Source organism: Dama dama, chromosome 16, assembly GCF_033118175.1.
Source record: "Dama dama isolate Ldn47 chromosome 16, ASM3311817v1, whole genome shotgun sequence".
NCBI lineage: Eukaryota > Metazoa > Chordata > Mammalia > Artiodactyla > Cervidae > Dama > Dama dama.
This window is the reverse complement of record NC_083696.1, coordinates 27,809,871-27,831,017: the sequence shown is the minus strand read 5'-3', so window position 1 is coordinate 27,831,017 and position 21,147 is coordinate 27,809,871. Positions and strand designations below refer to the sequence as shown.

The 21,147-nt window shown below is 35.9% G+C and overlaps 1 protein-coding gene across 1 annotated transcript in view; it reads right to left on the bottom strand.

Moving 5' to 3' along the window:
- The window catches only part of LOC133071196 (zinc finger protein 782-like), a 73,719-nt gene that overhangs the window by 14,123 nt on the left and 38,449 nt on the right, over positions 1-21,147 (bottom strand). The window lies entirely within an intron of this gene.

Below are 21,147 nucleotides of genomic sequence, written 5' to 3'. Positions count from 1 at the left end.
ATCACATGTAGGTATGTTCAGTAGTCTTCTTATGTTAAGAAATGTGTGTTTTTTTTTTAAACTGTTGGCATGTTTTCTTCTGAATTAATATACTGGAGAGGTGTAAAATGTTCTGGAGTGGTACCTTTGAGTATTGGATACATTCAGTGGCTTAAAAGCAAAACTTCTTGAAAACATTTTTCTTGGTAGCTCCAGATCTATAACTTTAGATAGTGAACCACAGTAGGATTAATACCTTTAAGGGGAGAATGAGGAATGAAAAATGTAGAGATCTGAGGTTGGTCAAAAGTAAGGAGGAGTGGTCAAATGGTACACTTTTGGTACTTGTTTTCTACCTCCTAAATATGTAACCTAATTTTATGATTTAGGTCATTAAAGTAATAAAGTATACTTACTAAATGATCATGAATGTCACTTTTGTTCCAAGAATCATCCTCAAAGGTTTTTCCAATTCACCTCAAACTTATCACAATTGAATGTATCAATTTATTCAACAACTTATGGGGGTAAAATGTCAGCAATAAGCCTGACCCTGCAGCAGGGTCTGAAAGGCAAGCTGGAAACAAAACCATCCCTCTCTATTTGGGAGTCTTAACTTCTAAGCCTTCCATGTGAACTTCAGACCAGAAGTCTCTTGAGAGTCACTCAGTCATGTGCGACCCCATGGACTGCAGCCCACCAGGCTCCTATGTCCACGGAGTTCTGCAGGCAAGAATATGGGAGTGGGTAGCCATTCCCTTCTTCAAAAGACTCTTCAGTTCAGTCGCTCGGTCATGTCCGACTCTTTGCGACCCCATGAACTGCAGCATCCCAGGCCTCCCTGTCCATTACCAACTCCTGGAGTCCACCCAAACCCATGTCCATTGAGTTGGTGATGCCACCCAACCATCTTATCCTCTGTCATCCTCTTCTCCTCCTGCCCTCAATCTTTCCCAGCATCAGGGTCTTTTCAAATGAGTCAGCTCTTCGCATCAGGTGGCCAAAGTATTGGAGTTTCAGCTTCAATATCAGTCCTTCCAATGAACACCCAGGACTGATCTCCTTGAGGATGGACTGGTTGGATCTCCTTGCAGTTCAAGGGACTCTCAAGAGTCTTCTCCAACATCACAGTTCAAAAGCACCATCTTTGGCAATCAGCTTTCTTTATAGTCCAACTCTCACATTCATACATGACCACTGGAAAAACCATAGCCTTGACTAGACGGACCTTTGTTGACAAAGTAATGTCTCTGCTTTTCAACATGCTGTCTAGGTTGGTCATAACTTTCCTTCCAAGGAGTAAGCATCTTAATTTCAAAGCTGCAGTCACCATCTGCAGTGATTTTGGAGCCCAGAAAAACAAAGTCAGCCATTGTTTCCACTGTTTCCCCATCTATTTGCCATGAAGTGATGGGACCAGATGCCATGATGTTGGTTTTCTGAATGTTGAACTTTAAGCCAACTTTTCCACTCTCCTCTTTCACTTTCATCAAGAGGCTTTTTAGTTCTTCTTCACTTTCTGCCATTAAGGGTGGTATCATCTGCATATCTGAGGTTATTGATATTTCTCCTGGCACTCTTGATTCCAGCTTGTGCTTCTTCCAGGCCAGTGTTTCTCATGATGTACTCTGCATATAAGTTAAATAAGCAGGGTGACAATATATAGCCTTGACATATTCCTTTTCCTATTTGGAACGAGTCTGTTGTTCCATGTCCAGTTCTAAATGTTGCTTCCTGGCTTGCATACAGATTTCTCAAGAGGCAGGTCAGGTGGTCTGGTATTCCCATCTCTTTCAGAATTTTCCACAGTTTATTGTGATCCACAGAGTCAAAGGCTTTGGCATAGTCAATAAAGCAGAAATAGATGTTTTTCTGGATCTCTCTTGCTTTTTCGATGATCCAGAGGATGTTGGCAATTTGATCTCTGGTTCCTCTGCCTTTTTTAAAACCAGCTTGAACATCTGAAAGTTCACGGTTCACATATTGCTGAAGCCTGGCTTGGAGAATTTTGAGCATTACTTTACTAGCGTGTGAGATGAGTGCAATTGTGTGATAGTTTGAGCATTCTTTGGCTTACCCACCCACAAATGAGTGATTTGTTCCCTGTGTTTACACTGTCAACTGCATGATCTTTTTTACTACTTAAAGTTAAAATTATTTATATTTTGAAAATTGACCCTTTGTCAGTTGTTTTGTTTGCAAATATTTTTCCCCATTCTGAGGGTTGTCTTTATGTCTTGTTTGTGGTTTCCTTTGTTGTGCAAAAGCTTTTAACTAGGTCCCACTTGTTTATTTTTATTTTCATTACTCTGGGAAATGGGTCAAAAAAATCTTGTTCTGATTTATGTCAAGTAGGTAAGTAAGTGTTAGTCGCTCAGTTGTGCCCGACTCTTTGCGACCCCAAGGACTGAAGCCCACCATCATATTTTCCAGGCAAGGATACTGGAGTGGGTTGCCATTTCCTTCAAGGAGTGTTCTTATGTTTTCCTCTAAGAGTTTTATAGGGTCCAGTCTTACATTTAGGTCCTTAATCCATTCTGATTTTATTTTTGTAGATGGTGTTAGTGAATGTCCTAATTTCATTCTTTTACATGTAACTGTGCAGTCTTCCCAGTACCACTTATGGAAGAGACTGCCTTTTGGCCATTGTATATTCTTGCCTCACTGTCATAGATTAAGTGACCACAGGTGCATGGGTTTATCTCTGGGCTTTCTGTCCTGTTCCATTGATCTATATTTGTTTTTATGTCAGTACCAAATTGTCTTTTCTCTTTATTTATAGTACTCATATCCTATACAAATATATTTAAAATTTTGTATCTCATACATTGTTATTAGACATCCATAGGACATTTAGAAAAACTGGCAAAAAGATAAACATTACTAAATTTCAAAAAGTAGAATTCTTTTTTTTTGTGATTCAGTTATACATATATACATATATTATTTTTGAAATTATTATCCATTATAGGTTATTATAAGATATTGACTATAGTTTCCTGTGCTATACAGTAAACTTTTGTTGTTTGTTGCATATCTATTTATTTAAGTTAGAAATCTAACATTCTATTTATACTAAGTCAAACAAGTGCAATAAAAATGCCATAAATTTTTTAGTTAGGCAAAAATTCTTAAGTTTTCTAAAATATATATATTATATGTATTATTTATATATGTGTATACAAGAGCATTTCTACTATGCTTGATAAAGACTTGAGAAAGAACATCAAAAAAAAAAAAAAGAAGAGATGGAGAAATTGGAAATATAAATGAAATGGGAGCACTAAATATGAAATAAAAAAGTGAAACAAACTAGATAAAAGTAAAAGATCTTCATATAGTTCAGTAATCTTTAAACATGGCTACTCATTAGAAACATATCTGGAGCTCTGGTGGAAAAAAAAAAAGCAAAACCTGGGCATTTGTATTTTTCAAAAATTCCAAGATAATTCTTATATGCATCTGAATTTTAAAAAGTAGTTACAGGGTTTTCTATTAAATGCTAGTTTTGGTGATATAGAATTCTATCATTTTTCTGTTGACCAGTGATGACACAATGGTATTAACTTACAGTTACATAATCACAGTAGAGAAAGATGTTTATCAATTTTCATAATCAACAGACAAAAATAAAAGATAATTACAACTGCAAGTCATAATGGGAACATGATTAACCTAACAATATAAAATAAGTATATACAATCTGGGGGGATTAAGTAGAGTGATATGGTAAGTGGAATTGGATACATGCACATGTTTTCATCTGTTCAGTCAGTCTAAATATCTTTTGATTGGTGCACTTAATCCATTTACATTTAAGGTAATTATTGATAGGTATGATCCTATTACCATTTTCTTAATTGTTTTGGGTTTATATTCTGTAGGTAGGTCTTTTCCTTTTCTTGTTTCCTGCCTAGAGAAGTTCCTTTAGCATTTGTTGTAAAGCTGGTTTGGTGGTGCTGAATTCTCTTAACTTTTGCTTATCTGGAAAGCTTTTGATTTCTTCAACAAATCTGAAGAAGAGTCTTTCTGGGTAGAGTATCCTTAGTTGTAGGTTCTCCCATTTCATCACTTTAAATATATCATGTCATTCCCTTCTGGTATGTAGAGTTTCCGTTGAGAACTCAGCTGATAGCCTGATGGGAGTTCCCTTTTATGTTGTTGTTTTTCCCTTGTTGGTTTTAATATTTTATCTGTGCCTTTAGTTTTTGTCAGTTTGATTACTATGTGTCTCAGTGTGTTCCCCCTTGGGTTTATCCTGCCTGGGGCTCTCTGTGCTTCCTGGACTTGGTTGACTATTTCCTTTCCCATGTTAGGAAAGTTTTCAGCTATTATCTCTTCAAATATTTTTTCAGGTCCTTTTCCTCTCCCTCTTCTTCTGGGACCCCTATAATGCAAATGTTGGTGTGTTTAATGTTGTCCCAGAGGTCTCTTGGGCTGTCTTCATTTCTTTTCATTCTTTTTTTTTCCTATATTTTGTTCTGTGGCAGTGATTTCCGCCATTCTGGCCTCCAGGCCACTTATCTGTTCTTTTGCCTCAGTTATTCTCCTGCTGATTTCTTCTAGTGTATTATTCATCCCTGTTTGTTCTTTAGTCCTCCTAGGTCTTTGGTAAATATTTCTTGCATCTTCTCAATCTTTACCTCCATTCTTTTTCCAAGATCCTCAATCATCTTCAGTATCATTAATCTGAATTATTTTTCTGGAATGTTGCCTATCTCCATTTCATTTAGTCCTTTTTTTCTAGGGTTTTATCTTGTCCCTTCATCTAGGATATAACTTTCTGCTTTTCCAAGCTAAGTTTCTGTAATGTGGCTTTTGTTTTAGTCACTGTGGGACTGTGGTTATTTTGCTTCTCCTGTCTGCCCTCTGATGGAGGTTAAAAAGCTTTGTGAGCTTCCTGATAGGAGGGACTGGCAGTGGGGAAAAACTGGGTCTTGCTCTGTTGGGCAGGGCCATGCTCAGTAAAGCTTTAATTGCTGATGAGGGGGGTTGTGCTCCCTCCCTGGTAGTTTTTTGGCCTGGGGCAACCCAGGCCTTGGGTATACGGGCTCTTTAGTAGGGTTAATGGCAACTTCTAAGACGGTTTACACCAAGGGGGACTTTCCCAGACTTCTGCTGCCCGTGCCCCCATCCCTGTGGTGAGCCCCTGCCAATCCATGCCCACACAGGAGACCTTCCAAAACTAGCAGGTAGTTTTTGGTTCAGTCTCCTGTCGGGTCACAGATCCTTTCCTCTGAGTCTTGGTGTGTGCAAGATTTTGATTGTGCCCTCCAAGACTGGAGTCTGTTTCCCCCAGTCCTGTGGAAGTCTTATAATCAAATCCCACTGGCCTTCAAGGTCAGATTCCCTGGGGATTCCCAGTCCCTTTGTTGGATCCCTAGGCTGGGAAGCCTGACAGAAGATCTTCATAAGCCCAAACTACAAAAGAACCAACGGATGCATTTTATGTCTCAATATCTAAAGAGAAAGAAATCTAGCTTTAGGTTTTGGTTAAACTTTAAATGTCTTTCCACTTTTTGAATTTACTGTTTTCATGTTTTTACAACAGATATGCCAGCTTTGTTTCTTACACTGCAACTCAGAGTTAATGCTTCTTGTCATTTAATTTGGAAATCTTTACTTACCCTTGTACCAAACCCCAGATTACCTTTCTGATATATTAACAAAATAGAATTAAGTGATGGGGATGGAACTGAAATTTAGACCACACTTTTTTATTGTTGTTAATGTTCAGTTGTTAAGATTTGTCTGAATCTTTGCGACCCCATGAACTGCAGCACATCAGGCTTCCCTGTCCTTCACTATCTCCCGAAGTTTGCCCAAACTCATGTCCACTGAGTTGGTGATACCATCCAACCATCTCATCCTCTTTTGCCCCCTTCTCCTCCTGCTCTCAGTATTTCCCAGCATCATGGTCATTTCCAGTGAGAGCTCTTCATATCAGGTGGCCAAAATCCTGGAGCTTCAGTTTCAGCATCAGTCCTTCCAATGAATATTTAGGGTCGATTTCCTTTAGATTGACTGGTTTTATCTTGCTGTCCAAGAGACTTTCAAGAGTTTTCTCCAGAATGAAAATTTGAAAGCATCAATTCTTCGGCACTCAGCCTTCTTTATGGTCCGACTCTCTCATCCATACAAAACTGCTGGAAAAACCATAACTTATATGGACTTTTGTCAGCAAAGTGACGTCTCTGCTTTATAATACGATGTCCAGTTTGTCCTAGTTTTTCTTCTAAGGAGCAATGGCTGCAGTCATTCTCCGCAGAGATTTTGGAGCCCAAGAAAATAAAATCTGTCACTAGTTTCCACTTTTTCTCTACCTATTTACCATGAAGTGATGGCACCAGATGCCATGATCTTAGTTTTTGAATGTGGAGTTTCAAGCCAGCTTTTTCATCACCCTCAGCTCTTTAGTTCTTCGTTGCTCTCTGCCATTAGAATGGTATCATCTGCATACCTGAGGTTGTTTTCTTCCGGCTACCTTGATTCCAGCTTGTGAGTCATCCAGCCCAGCATTTTGCATGATGTACTCTGCATGTAAATTAAAAACTTACATATTAAATTTGAATTAAAGTGAACTTATTCTAATTTTGGTTTGACTTTTTAAAACCACAGTGTTAGCAGCAACAATCAGATTGCCCAAATAATGTACCTTCCCTTAGAGATGTTCTGCTTATCTGTATTCTACTTTTTCTCTTTTTAATGACTGAGCCATTTACATTGTTCTGTCATACAGTAATTCCCCTCTCCCTTTCCCCTCCATTCCGCTGTACTCATGCCTTGAGGAGGTTCCCCCCACCCCAAATAAATGTCTTATTTAAGAAAACTTCTAAATTCACAGAAAAATGGCAGAGAGAGAAAGGAGAATTCTTGTATAACTTGTATCCAACTTACCCTACTGTTAACATTCTTTATTACTAGCATGTTTGTCATACCTGTTAATATAATAATGATACACTATTATTAAGTAAAATCCATACTTTCTTCAGATTTCCTTGCTTTTTTAACCTAATCATTTTTCTTTTCCTGTTCCACAATTCCATCCAGGATACCACATTATATTTGGTTATCCTGTCTCTTTAGCTTCCTCTAGACTATAAGTAACCATTTTTTTTTTTAATATAATCTTGACAGTTTAGAGGACATTGTAAGAAGGTTCTTCAGTTTTGGTTTGTCTGATGTTTTTCTCATAGTTAAAAATGATATTGTGTTTCTGGGAGAAGGACCCCAGAGGTAAAATGACTGGCATTCCTACCCCACCAAATCAAGGGTACATGCTATCAATATGGTTAATCATTGATGATAACCTGGTTAAAAGTATACCAGGATTCTCCAATGTAGTTACTTCCCAACCTCACCCCCATACATATTGAATTCTTTATTATCATTATTATTAACTTTTAGCATGCAGAGTGGCATGCAGCATCTTTTTTCTGACCAGGGATTGAACCTGTGCCCTCTTCAGTGGAAGTGGGGAGTCTTAAACATTGGACTGTCAGCTAAGTCCCTATATTGTACTCTGAGAAGGAAGTCACTAGGCAAAGCCCACTAAAGTGAAAGTCACTCAACCATGTCCGACTCTTTGCAGCCCCATGGACTTTACAGTCCATGGAATTCTCCAGGCCAGAATACTGGAGTGGGTAGCCGTTCCCTTCTCCAGGGGATCTTCCCAACCCAGGGATCGATCCCTGGTCTCCTACATTGCAAGCGGATTCTTTACGAACTGAACCACAAGGGAAGCAAGCGGTGGGAAATTTTGCTCCACCTCCTTGAAGGTACAGTAACTATGTTGTTAGTAATTCTGTGTTGGAGATTTTTTGGTTCTCTCCCATTTACTTACTTAATCATACTTATCTGTATGATTAATTGTATTAATCAACCACACTTACTAGTATGGACTCATAAGTAATTTATACTTTGAGTTATAAACCAACACTATTTTATTATTTATCATTTTATTGTTCAAATTGTTGCAGCTTTAGCTATTGCAAGCTCTTTCAGTTAGGCTCCTGTGGTCTTTGACATGCCCCCATCATTCTGTTTTTTGAGTATTTCCTTATGTTCTTACATACTCATCTTGCATGTTCCATGTTCCAGCTCTAGAACCAGCCATTTCTCCAAGGAACTTTGGTTTCTCTTAACTGGAGAATTATACTAGAAACTACATATAGATCTAGGTTATTTTCTATTTCTTTATAATTTTGTTTTGGAAGACAAAGGGTTTCTAGGAATTTGACCATTTCGTCTAGGTTGTCCAATCTGCTGTCATACACTCATAGTATTTTCATAGATATTTTATTTCTGTGGAATTGGTAATATTGCCCCAATTTCATATCTGATTTTGGTAATTTGAGCCTTCTTCTTCTTTTTTTTTTTCTTATTCATCTAGCTAAGGTTTGTGAATTTTGCTTCTTTGTCAAAGAACTTTTGGTTTCACTGATTTCTTGTTTATCCATTTATTTATCTCTTTTCTAATCTGTATTATAATATCTTCTTCTTTCTGCTAACTTTAGGTTTAGTTTGTTCTTTAGTCTCTACTTCCTTAAGGTGTAAAGTTAGGTCATTGATTTGAGATCTTTTTTCTTGTTTGATATATGTGTTTACAGGTATAAATTCCCACCTTAGTGTTATGTTCACCACATCCCATGAGTTTTGGTATACTGTATTTATATTTTTACTGTCTCAAGGTATTTTCTAATTTCCTTCGTGATTTCTTCACTCACTGCTTGTTTAACAGCATGCTATTTTCTACATGCTTCCCTGGTGGCTCAGACAGTCAAGCGTCTGCCTGCAATGAGCGAAACCCGGGTTCAATCCCTGGATCGGGAAAATCCCCTGGAGAAGGAAATAGCAACCCACTCCAGTATTCTTGCCTGGAAAATCCCATGGACAGAGGAGCCTGGTAGGCTACAGTCCATGAGTTTGCAAAGAGTCGGACACAACTGAGTGACTTCACTTTCTATTTTCTATATATTTATGACATTCCATTTTCTGTTAATGATTTCTTACTTTTATTAATTGTGTTTGGAATAGATACTACATTTGATTTCAGTCTTTTAGAATGTGTTAAAACTTGTTTTGTGGTCTATCTTAGAGAATGATCCACGTGCACATCAGAAAAAAATGTGTAGTTTACTGAACTTGGATGGAGTCTTCTCTGTCAGGTTGTTGTTTTATGATGTTCAAGTCCTTTATTTAATCTTTCTCTGGTTGTTTAATCCATTATTGAAAGTGGAATACAGAAGTGTTCATTATTGTAGAATCATATGCTTCTCCCTTCAATTGTCAGTGTTTGCTTCATATATTTTGAGACTCTGATGTTTGATACATATATGCTTATGCATTTCTTTTTTTGGTGGATTGACCCTTTTGTCAATAAATGATGTCCTTTTTTTCCCTCTTGTAACAGTTTCTGACTCCAAGTCTCTTTTGTCTATTAATAGAATAGCCTCCTCTACTGTCTTTTGGTTACTATTTGCATAGAATATCTTTTCCCATCTTTCATTTTCAACCTAAGTGTGTTTTTAGATCTAAGTTAAGTCTAAGACAGCATAAAGTTGGTTAATTTTTTAAATTCTGACAATATATTTTGATACAGTTTAATCCATTTAAAGTATTTACTGACAAGGAATGACTTACTTCAGTCACTTTGCTACCAGCTTTTGGTATATATTATAGTTTTTTTTGCCCTCATTTTCTCCATGACTAGCACCATTTGTGTTTAGCTGATTGTTTTGTTCTGATAAATTTTGATTCATCTCATTTGTTTATGTATATTCTGTAGATTTTTTTTTTTTTTGTGGTTATGACGGGGGTTATATACATAGTTATAAGAATTTAATTTAAATTGATGTCAACTTGACATCAATCATTTGATCATAAGCTCTACAGTTCTATCCTCTATGTTTATGCTACTGATCTCACAAATTACATCTGTATACACTGTGAGCCCAATAGTATAGATTCATAATCATTTTTATTTATTTGTTAGTTTTGCAGAATATAAACAGTGAAGCAACACACCAAAGTTAAAACTAAAACTGGCTTTTCTATTTGTCCATGACTTTGCCTTTACTGGAGATTCTAGATGACAGTCACCATCTAACACCCTTTCATTTCAACCTGAAGGACTTCCTTTAACATTCCTTAAGGGCAACTCCAGTGGTAATGAACTCCCTCTAATTTTCTTAGAATTTCTTCATTTCTCCCTCAATTTTAAAGGACTATCTTGCTGCTGCTGCTGCTAAGTCGCTTCAGTCATGTCTGACTCTGTGCAACCCCACAGACGGCAGCCCACCAGGCTCCGCAGTCCCTGGGATTCTCCATGCAAGAACACTGGAGTGGGTTGCCATTTCCTATGGATATAGAATTCTCACTTGACAGTTCATTTCTTTTACCACTTTATACATTATTCCACTGCCTTCCACTGCCTTCTGGTCTCCAAAGTTTCTGGGGGGAATAGGGAGATAATTGTGTTCAGGGTCCCTTGCATGTGATGAGTCACTTTACTCATTGCTTTCTAGATTCTCTGTATATATTTGGACAGAGTATGTTTCTCAGTTTGGGTCTTTTGGGGCTTACACTTGGAGTTCATCAAACTTGTTGGATTTATAGATTCATGTATTTCATCAAGTTTGGAGTTTTTAGCCATTATTTTTTCAAATAACTTTTTGTTCCTTTTTCTTTCTTCTCTTTTGGGACTCACATTATGCATTCATCGTTCCTCTTAATGGTACCCCAAAAGTCTTTTGGTCTGTTCACTTTTCCTCATTCTTGTTACTTTGTGATTTGCAGATTAGATAATTTCAATTGTCCTATCTTCTGGCTCTTTTCCTGTCTTTCTGTTTCTTGTTGAAGTCCTATAGTGAATTTTTCATTTCAGAAAAATTTTCAACTGCAGAATTTGTTTTGTTCCTATTAATTTTCCCTTTTTTTTTTTGCTGTTCCAATTGTATCCATATGTTGTTTTCCTAATGTCCTTTAGTTCTTTTCTATGTTACCTTTTCGCTTTTTGGTCATATTTAAGACAGTTATCTTAAAATACTTATCCAGAAAATTTGACGTCTGGGTTCCTCAAGGGTGGTTCTTCCTGTCAAAGAATTTTGTTCGCTTCAATGAGGCATGTTTTCCCATTTCTCTGTATACTCTGTGATGTTTCATTGAAAATAGGGCATTTGATTATTAAAATATGTCAACTCTGGAAATCATATTCTCCTCTTTTCCAGGGTTTGCTAATATTATTATTATTATTATTTTGACTGTTGGAGGCTGTAGTAGTCCAAGTGTCTTGAGACTTACCCAAACTACTTTTTTGTAAAGTCAATTGCTTGTAGTGTGTGGATCACCAACTCTCTGTTCCTCTGGTTCACATTTAGGTATTATTTTGATGGAATTCCTTGACAGAAGCTAAAAAAAAAAAACTGCCAAAAACAAAGAACACAAAAATGAGAACCACCTCTCCCTAACTTTGCAAACTGGATCTATTCTGTGGCACTCCTTCACACTTACCTAGGTTTGTCTTATGCCACAAGTCAGACTGTGGTGGAAGCTTAAGGTCTTCTCCAGTCTTAGATTCTGAGTATGTGTCTTGCCCAGGCAAGTCAATGGCTTTTTAAATTTACCTATCTTTTTGGCTACTTTTGAATGTCCTAATTATCAAGACTCTCTCCCCAGCTTACCCTCTTTGTCTCAGATGGCCTATGGTGTGTGTCCACTCATAGTCTCTTGCCCCAGGCATCTGTGGACTTGTAGTCTGCTTTGTCTTTTATGAGCATGTCTTGTCACTTTTCCTGCCTGTACTCTGTATTATGTGAAACAGATGAACATCTTGAGTTAACCCTTTAGGTATTCCCCTGATAGGTCAGAACAGACATACAAAATAATTTGCAAATTTTGCAAATTAATTTGTAAATTTTCTGGTTATAGGAAGGACCTGGGAACTGGGAAGCCATCTGCTCAAGACCAAGACCATCACTGTACTCAGCAATCTGAGGGACAAGGATGAGTAAAAACACTAAAGAATTTTCTACCATTTTTGTAGATGACCTTTTCTTGATCGTGTATTTGTTTAGTTGCTTAACTGTAAAACTTCACTCTTCAGAGTTCTGACAAACTTTTAAAAAACTGTTTCTATGGGGGAATGAGAGCTTCAAGTTTTCTAGCTCACTATTTTACTGACATCATTATCTCTTACTACTGAATTTTAAGAGCTCTTTGTATATTCTGTACAATTCCTGAGTACAAGTACAATTAACAAATTTTCTTCCAGTCTGTGGTTTTTGTTTTCATTCTCTTAACAGTGTCTCTTAGAGCACCATTTAAAAATTATAATGAATTCCAATATATCAATTTTTTTCTTTCATAAATCTTCTTTTGGTGTTGTATGTAAAAATGTATTGACAACCCTAGTTCACAGATATTCTATGTTTTTGCCTTCTAGATGGTTCTGTTTTGCATTTTACACTTATGCATATGACCCATATTAAGCTTATTTTTGGGTAAGATATGAGGCCTGAATTTGAGGTTGTTGTTTCTATAATATATGGCCATTCAATTGTTCTGGCACTACTTGATGAAAGGTTATACATTCTCCATTGAATTGCCTTTGAACTTTGTCAAAATTCACTTTATTATGTTTGTGTGTATCTACCTAAGTTTCCATTCTGTTCCATTCAATAACAAGAGTATTCTTTCACCAATATCATAAACCTTGAAATCGGGAAATATCATTCTCTGTTCTTCATCAGATTTATTTCGGCTATTGTAGATCCCTTGATTTTTCCATATAAATCTTAGAATCAGTTTATTGATAAAAATTTCCTGTAATCATGATTGACACTGCCTTGAATCTATAGATCAAGATAGTAGAGAGAACGGATATCTTAAGTTGTCCAATCCATAAATAAAAAACATCTCTCCATCATTTGGATATTGTTCAATTTCTTTCATCTGCATCTTGTAGTTTTCTGCAAACACATTTTGTAGATTTATCCTTAAGTACTTCCTCTTTTTAACACAATTATTATTATATTTTGTACTTAAGTTTCAATTGTTCATTTTTAATATACAGGACAGAAATAACTTTTACAAATAGACCGTGGATCCTGTAAAGTTGTTATATTTGCTTATTATTTCCAGGAATGTTTTGGTATATTTTGGGGGGTTTTCTATATAGGAAATGTCATGTGTGAATAAAGGCAGTTTTTTTTGCTCCTTTTCAATCTATGTACTTTCTTCCCCCTTTTCTTAACCTTACTTTACTAGTAAGGAGTTCTAGTAAAACACTAAATAATAGTGATGAGAAATTAATCCTTACCTTATTTTCTAACTTTGAGGGAAAGTGTTCCGTCTCCCACAACATATATGTTGTTAGCATTAGATCTTTCATATATATCCTTTATTGGGTCATATTCTCATATTCCTAATTTTCTGAGAGTGATTTTTTTTTCTCAATGAATGGTGTATTAGTATATTCAGGCTGCTGTAACAACAATTCCATAGACTATGTGGTCTATAAACAACAAACATTTATTTCTTATAGTTCTGGAGGCTGGGAAGTCCAAGATCCAGGTGTCAGTAGATTTGCTGTGTGATGAGGACCCATTTCCTGGTTCATAGATGGCTGATTTCTTGAGGTATCCTCATATGATAGAAAGGTGAGTAAGCTCTCTGGGGTTCCTTTTCTAAGGACACTGATCCCATTTATGATAGTTTTGGCCTCATGACCAAGTAACTGCCTAGTGACCCCACCTTTAAATACTTTGAAGGCTGGGATTTCAACATGATATTGTGGGGGATGCAAATATACAAATGCCTTGGAAATTCAGTGAAATTTTAAAAATTTTCCATTGCTATGATCACACAGTATTTCTTACTGTCTGTTACTGTGACTTACATTTATTGGTTTATACATGTAGAACCAGTCTTGCCTTTCTGGAGTGAAACAAATTTGAATATAATACCCTTTAATAAATTGCTAGATTTGGTTTTTTAATATTTATAAAAGATTTTAGATCTAAGTCCATGAGAAATATTAGTCTGTAGCTTTCTTCTAGTTTTCCCATTGTATATTAATACTGGACTAATGAAATGGTGGGGAATTCTTTCCTGCTGCTTACTTTTCTGGAAGAGTTTGTACAGAATTTGTATTATTCCTTAAAAGTTTGATAGAATTTACTGGTGAAATCATTTAGGTCTGGCGCTTTCTTTTTTAGATGGTTTTAAACTCTAAATAAAAATTCTTTCACAGGTATAGAACTATCCAAGTTAGGTATTTCATCACAAGTACATATGGACATTTGTGTTTCAAGGAACCAGTCTATTTCATTCAAATAGTCCACTTTATGGGCACAGAACTGTTTGTAGTATTCCCTTATTATATATTTTTAGTGTCTAAGGGATCAGTAGTGCTGACTGTTCTTTTATAACTCATATTGGTAATTTGTCTTTCCTCTTTTCTCTGTTAGCCTAGCTAGGGATTAATCAATTTAATGATCTTTTTAAAGAACTTATCTTATTCTTCTTCATTTTTTCCTATTTTCAATTTCACTGATTTCTGCCTTGTTATTATTTCCTTTTTCTGCTTGCTTTAGGTTTAACTTCCTTTTCCTAGTTTCCTAAGATGGAAACTTTGGTTACTGACCTTAGATCTTATTTCCTACTATGTGCACTTAGTACTATAAACTAACCTCTGAGTGCTGCTTTAGCTGCATCTCACAAGTTTTGTTTTGGTTTTTTTTTTCATTTAAAAAAATTCTCAAGATTTCTCTTATGATTTCTTTTTCTGACTCATGCACCATTTAGAAATGTTTCGGCTAATTTGCAAATATTTTGGAGTATTCCAGCTATCTTTCTATATGTGATTTCTTATTTACTTTTGGTGTAATCTGAGAATATATTTTTAATTTCTATACTTTTAAATTTGTTGAAGTGTGTTTTTGGCCTAGAATGCATTCTATTTTGGTTAATACTTTATGTATCTGTTGTTTTCATTGTTTTTCAGTTGCTAAATCATGTGTGACTCTTTGCAACCCCATGGATTGCAGCATGTCATGCTTCCCTGTCCTTTGCTATCTCCCAGAGTTGGCTCAAACTCATGTCCATTGGGTTGATGATGCTTTCCAACCATCTCATCCTGTTGCCCCCTCCCTTTTTCTCCTGTCCTCCATCTTTCCCAGCATCAGGATCTTTTCCAATGAGTTGGTTCTTTACAACAGGTGGCCAAAGTATTAGAATACATATTTCATGTATACTTGCAAATAAAGTGTATTCTCTTGTAATTGGAATAGTCTGTGTGTGTGTGTGTGTACACACATATATGTACGTGTATATGTATCAGTAGATCCAAATTAGTTGACAGCACTGTTCAGGTCATCTATATCCTTACTAAATTTATGCCTTCTTGATCTGTTAATAGTGACAGAATAGAGTTTAAGGCTCCAACTCTAATAGTGGATTTAACTATTTCTCTTTCCAGTTCTATCAGTTTTTTCCTCCTGTATTTTGAATTTGAATTTCCTCCTGTATTTGAATTTATGTTAGGTGCACAAATATTTAGGACTGTAATGTCTTCTTAGAGAACTGACTTCAGTATATAATTTTCTCTATTCTTGGTATTTTTCCATGTTTTAAAGTATACTTTGTCTAAAATTAATATATTTACTTCCATTTTCTTCTGGTTAGTGTTAGCATGGTGTATCACTCTTATAGTCACTCTTTTTATATGAATCCATTTCATTTCTTCTCTTAGTGTATCATTTACACTTCTTTTAAAATCTTTCTAGTGGTTGCCCAGTGTTTACAATATACGTTTTAAAGTAATCTGTGTCTGTATTACAGTAACACTCTAACAATTCACTTCAAATTTAGTGCAAGCACCTGTTAATAGCTTATTCCCTATGATCTTTGCCATCCCTTGTGCTACTGCAGTCATTAACGTATCCATACGCTTTAGTTCACCTTATACCTTATTACTGTTAATATTTTCAAATGCATCCTGATCACTCTAAGCATTATGTTATGTGACTGTGAATCTTCTTTATCTTCTATTATAGTAGGCTGCCTCTGACACCGTGGAAGCAAGAGAGATCCTGTTTTTTGCTGCCAGATGAGGTTTGAAGTGCAGGTTCTCCACTTGGCCTCTCACCAGACACCCCGAGGGAGGGATTGGGGCTACGTTTTGCTGCTAATCAGTGCTGAAAGTCTTGGTCCCCATCAGGCTTTCTCGGTCATCACACTATTGGAAAGGTGTACTTGTTAGAGCAGAATGAGGGAAGTCAGTCTTTACTAATGGAGGTGGGCTTCAGTTTTTCCAGGGTGTTTTAGCTGAGGTAGGGCAACTATCTAAAATTTTCTATTTTTCTACACTGTTTCTATCCTTTTCCCTGTCTAGAGGAAGCAGGTTTTACTTGTTTTTTTTTTTTTTTCCTGTTCCGTTGGTGTTTCTGGATTGTTTTTTTAACCGACTGTTCAAAATATTATGTTTGTTTTATATATAATGTCTAGGGTTTTAGCTGTACTTAAGAGAAGGAACAAGGTGAAGTATGTCTAATCAAAATTGTATGAAATAGTCTCCAAATTTTCACACTTACAAAAACTGCTTTAAAAATTTTCTGTAGTTTTTTAAGTATGTAAAATATTTATGTAGTTAAAAAATTCAAATTGTATAAAAAGGTATAATTAAAGTCACATCTATTCCTGTCCCCTCCAGTCATTCCCATCCCCTCCAGTCATTCCCCTCCCTCCCATTTTTATTATTTTCTGATTTTCTTCCAGTATTTTCATTTTTGCAGATATAAGCAATTGCATATATTCCCCTCTCCCTTTCTTTACTCAAAAGATAACTTTTAATACACACTGTTCTGCTTCTTTTTGATTTAATATATACTGAATATTACTCCTTATCTGTGTATAAACTCTTCTTATATTATGGCTGCATAATATAAGACTGCATAACAGTCACTTGTGGGTAGATATAATCTAAGTTTAAGTCAATCAATCAATGATGAACATTTGGGTTGTTATTGTTTTATTCCTATTATAAACTATGTTGTGATGAATGACCTTGCATATGTATCATATTATATCTGTGCAGATATAGCTTTAGGATAGATTCCTGGAGATGAACTTGCTATGTAAAATCTAATACACCCGGAATTTTTTTTAGTGCCCAAAACATACATTTATTAAAGGAACAATCTGATTGAGTTACTATTTTATCTAAAACCCTTAATGACTACCTATTGCTTAAAAACTTCAGAATATCGCCTCAATATATTCTCTTGGTCCTTTTCCATATGTTATACCATATGCCTTCTTGCTTTCTTGTTGCCATTTCCTGCTCCAGGGGATCTTCCTGACCCAGGGATCAAACCCATGTCTTCTGTATTGCAGGCAAGTTCTTTACTGCTGAGTTACCATATACTTCTTGGAATATTTATATTTCCTTATTTCATTTCTTCCTATACTTTCTTTAGAGATGTGTTCAAGCAACACTTTATCTTAATAATTCTTTTTGAATTTGAAAAACTTTATAAAATAGTACATAGTTCACTGAACACCTCTCTTGATGTATTCTTCATCCAGTATCAACAAATATCATACATTTTTATTTTTATTAAAAAAATGTTTTCAGGTTGCACTATGAAGCACACAGAATCTTATTTCCTTAACCAGAGATAGAAACCATGTCCCATTGGGAGCATGAAGTCTTAACCACTGGACTGCCAAGGAAGTTTCATATCATACTTTTTTTGTAGAAAGGTTTCATGGCACTCCCTAAAGTACAGTTACTAGAGAAACTGCATTATATATTTTTGCTTCCTGATGCCTATCAAATTTACTTACATTTGTTTATATAATTTATTTCCCTCTCAAAATGTCACACTCCCTGAAAGCAGAAATGCTCTGTATTTTGTTCATAATTATTAATACTTCTTTACTAGTTAGTTCAATGACTGGATTAAGTATTCAGACCATGCTATGAAAATTGAGGATATGTTATACATCTTCGAGACTGTAAAGGGGTCTACCAAATAGTAGGTATTAAGTAAAGACCCAGATGCTGGGGAAAATTGAGGGCAGGAGAAGGGGAAGGCAGAGGGTGAGATGGTTGGATGGCAACACCAACTCAATGGACATGAGTTTGAGCAAACTCTGGGAGACAGTGAAGGACAGGAAGCCTGGTGTGCTGCAGTCCATGGGGTCGCAAAGAGTCGGACATGACTTTGTGACTGAACAATAGCAAACAGTTATTACACTTTTATTTCATTTCTTCAAGATCATATATCATGTGATGATTCTATCAGAGAAGGAGATATAAATTATAAATTAGTGACTTTACATACAATTTGTATAATGCAGCTAGAACAGTGAAGAGAGAGAGATTTATATCATTAAGTTATTACATTAGAAAAGAAACATCTAAAACAGTCTCACAGGCAGAAACTATAAAAGATCACAACCCAACTTAAGCAGAAGGAAAAAAATAAAGAGCAGAAATCAGTGAAATTAAAAACAGAAAAACTACAGAGAAGAGTCTGTAGTTGACAGACAGAAGCTGGTTGAAAAAAGCAATGAAACTGACAAATTTTATTTGAGAGGGAACAAATTATCAACATGATGAATAAAACAAGGATATAAATACAGATCCTACAGACATTAAAATGAAAATAAGAGACTATGAGAAATTCTACACTTTAAATCTAATAGACTCAATTTAAATAGTACTCTAACTATTAAGGAAACTGAGTTTGTAAGTTAAAACATCCAAAAAGGAAATCTCCTGGCTCTGGTGCTTTTGCTAGGGAATTCCTCCAAATATTTAAAGAAGAATAAACAAAACTTCTATATGGTCTCTTCCAGAAAACAGAAGAGATGGAAAAAATTTCCAACAAATTGAATGAGGCCAGCATTATATAAATAATATAAATTTATGTTATAAATTTATAAATCCTAGATAACACAGTATACATCCTTAGGAACCAGGTTCCTCTAGAGTGGGCCTTATTGCACTGAAGTTAGGCATGATGCCTTTATGGACCAAAGATGGTAAGAAGCATGTGGTCACATTACTTCAGGTACAAGACTGTCATGTCCTAAAATATACTCCAAAGGAAAATCATAATCGAAAAATGGCAGCCCTGACTGTAGGAGGAAAAACTGTGTCACGTTTCCATAAATCTATATCTATATTGGAATTTTACCAAGAACTTGGACTGCCACCAAAGCAGAAAGTTAAAATGTTTAACATAACAGATAATGCTGTTATTAAGCCAGGCACTCCTCTTTATGCTGCTCACTTTCGCCCAGGACAATATGTGGATGTCACAGCCAAAACTATTGGTAAAGGTTTTCAAAGTGTCATGAAAAGATGGGGATTTAAAGGCCAGCTGGCTACTCATGGTCAACCAAAAACCCACAGGAGGCCTGGAGCTATTTCAACTGGTGATGTTGCCAGAGTCTGGCCTGGAACTAAAAAGCCTTCTTTTTTAAAAAGAAAAACAAAATTGATAAACCTTCACTCAGACATATCAAGAAAAACAGAGAGGGCCAAAAATCAATAAAATTAGAATTGTAATAGTAGAAGTTACAACCCACACCACAGAAATAAAGGATCATAAATGACTACTACAGGCCAACAAAATCAACAATAAAATGGACACCCAAGAAGAAACAGTTAAATTCTTAAAAGGTAAAATCTCCCAAGATTGAACCAGGAAGATACAGAAAATATAAACAGACTAATTACAAGTATTGAAATTGAATCTGTGTTTAAAAAAACTCCCAACAAAGAGAAGTCCGGGACCAGATAGCTTCACAGGTGAATTCTAGCAAACATTTAGAGAAGAGCTAACACTTATCCTTCTGCAATTATTTCAAAAAATCGCAGAGGAAGGAACATTTCCAGACTCATTCTATGAGGCCACCACCATCCTGACACCCAAACTGTACAAGGACACCACAAAAAAGAAAGCCAGTATCAATAATGAACATAGATACAAACCTCCTAAACAAAGTACTATCAAATCAAGTCCAACAATACATTAAAAGGATCATACGCCATAATCAAGTGGGATTTATCCCAGGGATGCAAGGATTTTTCAATAACCACAAATCAGTGTAATACACATCAACAAACTGAAGAATAAAAACCATGTGATCCTAAACAGATGCAGAAAAAGCTTTTGATAAAATTCACCTTCCATTTACAATAAAAACTCTCTAGAAAGCAGGCACAGAGGGAACCTACCTCAATAAAGACCACATATGACAAGTCCACAGCTAACATCATACACAATGCTGTAATCTGAAAGGATTTCCTCTAAGATCAGGAACAAGACAAGAGTGTGCACTCTTGATACTTCTATTCAACATAGTTTTGAAACTCTTAAACACAGCAATCAGATGAAGAAGAAAAAAAAAAAGATCCAAATTTAAAAAGAAAAAGTAAGACTATCACTGTTTGCAGATGATATGATACTATAAACAGAAAATCCTAAAAATACTACCAGAATACTCCTTTATTGTTGTTGTTTAGTCACTAAGTCACGTCCAACTCTTTGTGATCCCATGGACTGCAGCACACCAGGCTTCCCTGTCCTTCACTATCTCCCAGAGTTTGCTCAAACTCATGTCCATTGAGTCGGTGATGCCATCCAAACATATCATCCTTTGTTGCCTCCCTTTCCTCCTGCCCTCAATCATTTCCAGCATCAGGGTCTTTTCCAATGAGTTGGCTCTTTGCATCAGGAAGCCAAAGTACTGAAGCTTCAGCTTCAGCATCAGTCCTTCCAATGAATATTCAGGGTTGATTTACCTTAGGAGTGATTGGTTTGATCTCCTTGCTGTCCAAGGAACTCCCAAGAGTCTTCTCCAACACACAGTTCTAAAGCATCAATTCTTCAGTGTTCAGCCTTCTTTACGACCCAACTCTCATGTCTGTACATGATCAAAGGAAAAACCATAGCTCTGCCTATATAGATCTTTGTTGGCGAAGTGATGTCTCTACTTTTTAATACACTGTCTAGGTTTGTCATAGTTTTTCTTCCAAGGAGCAAGCATCTTTTAATTTCATGGCTGTAGTCACCATCTGCAGTGATTTTAGAGCCCAAGAAAAGAAAATCTGCCATTGTTTCCATTTTTTTCTGCATCAATTTGCCATGAAGT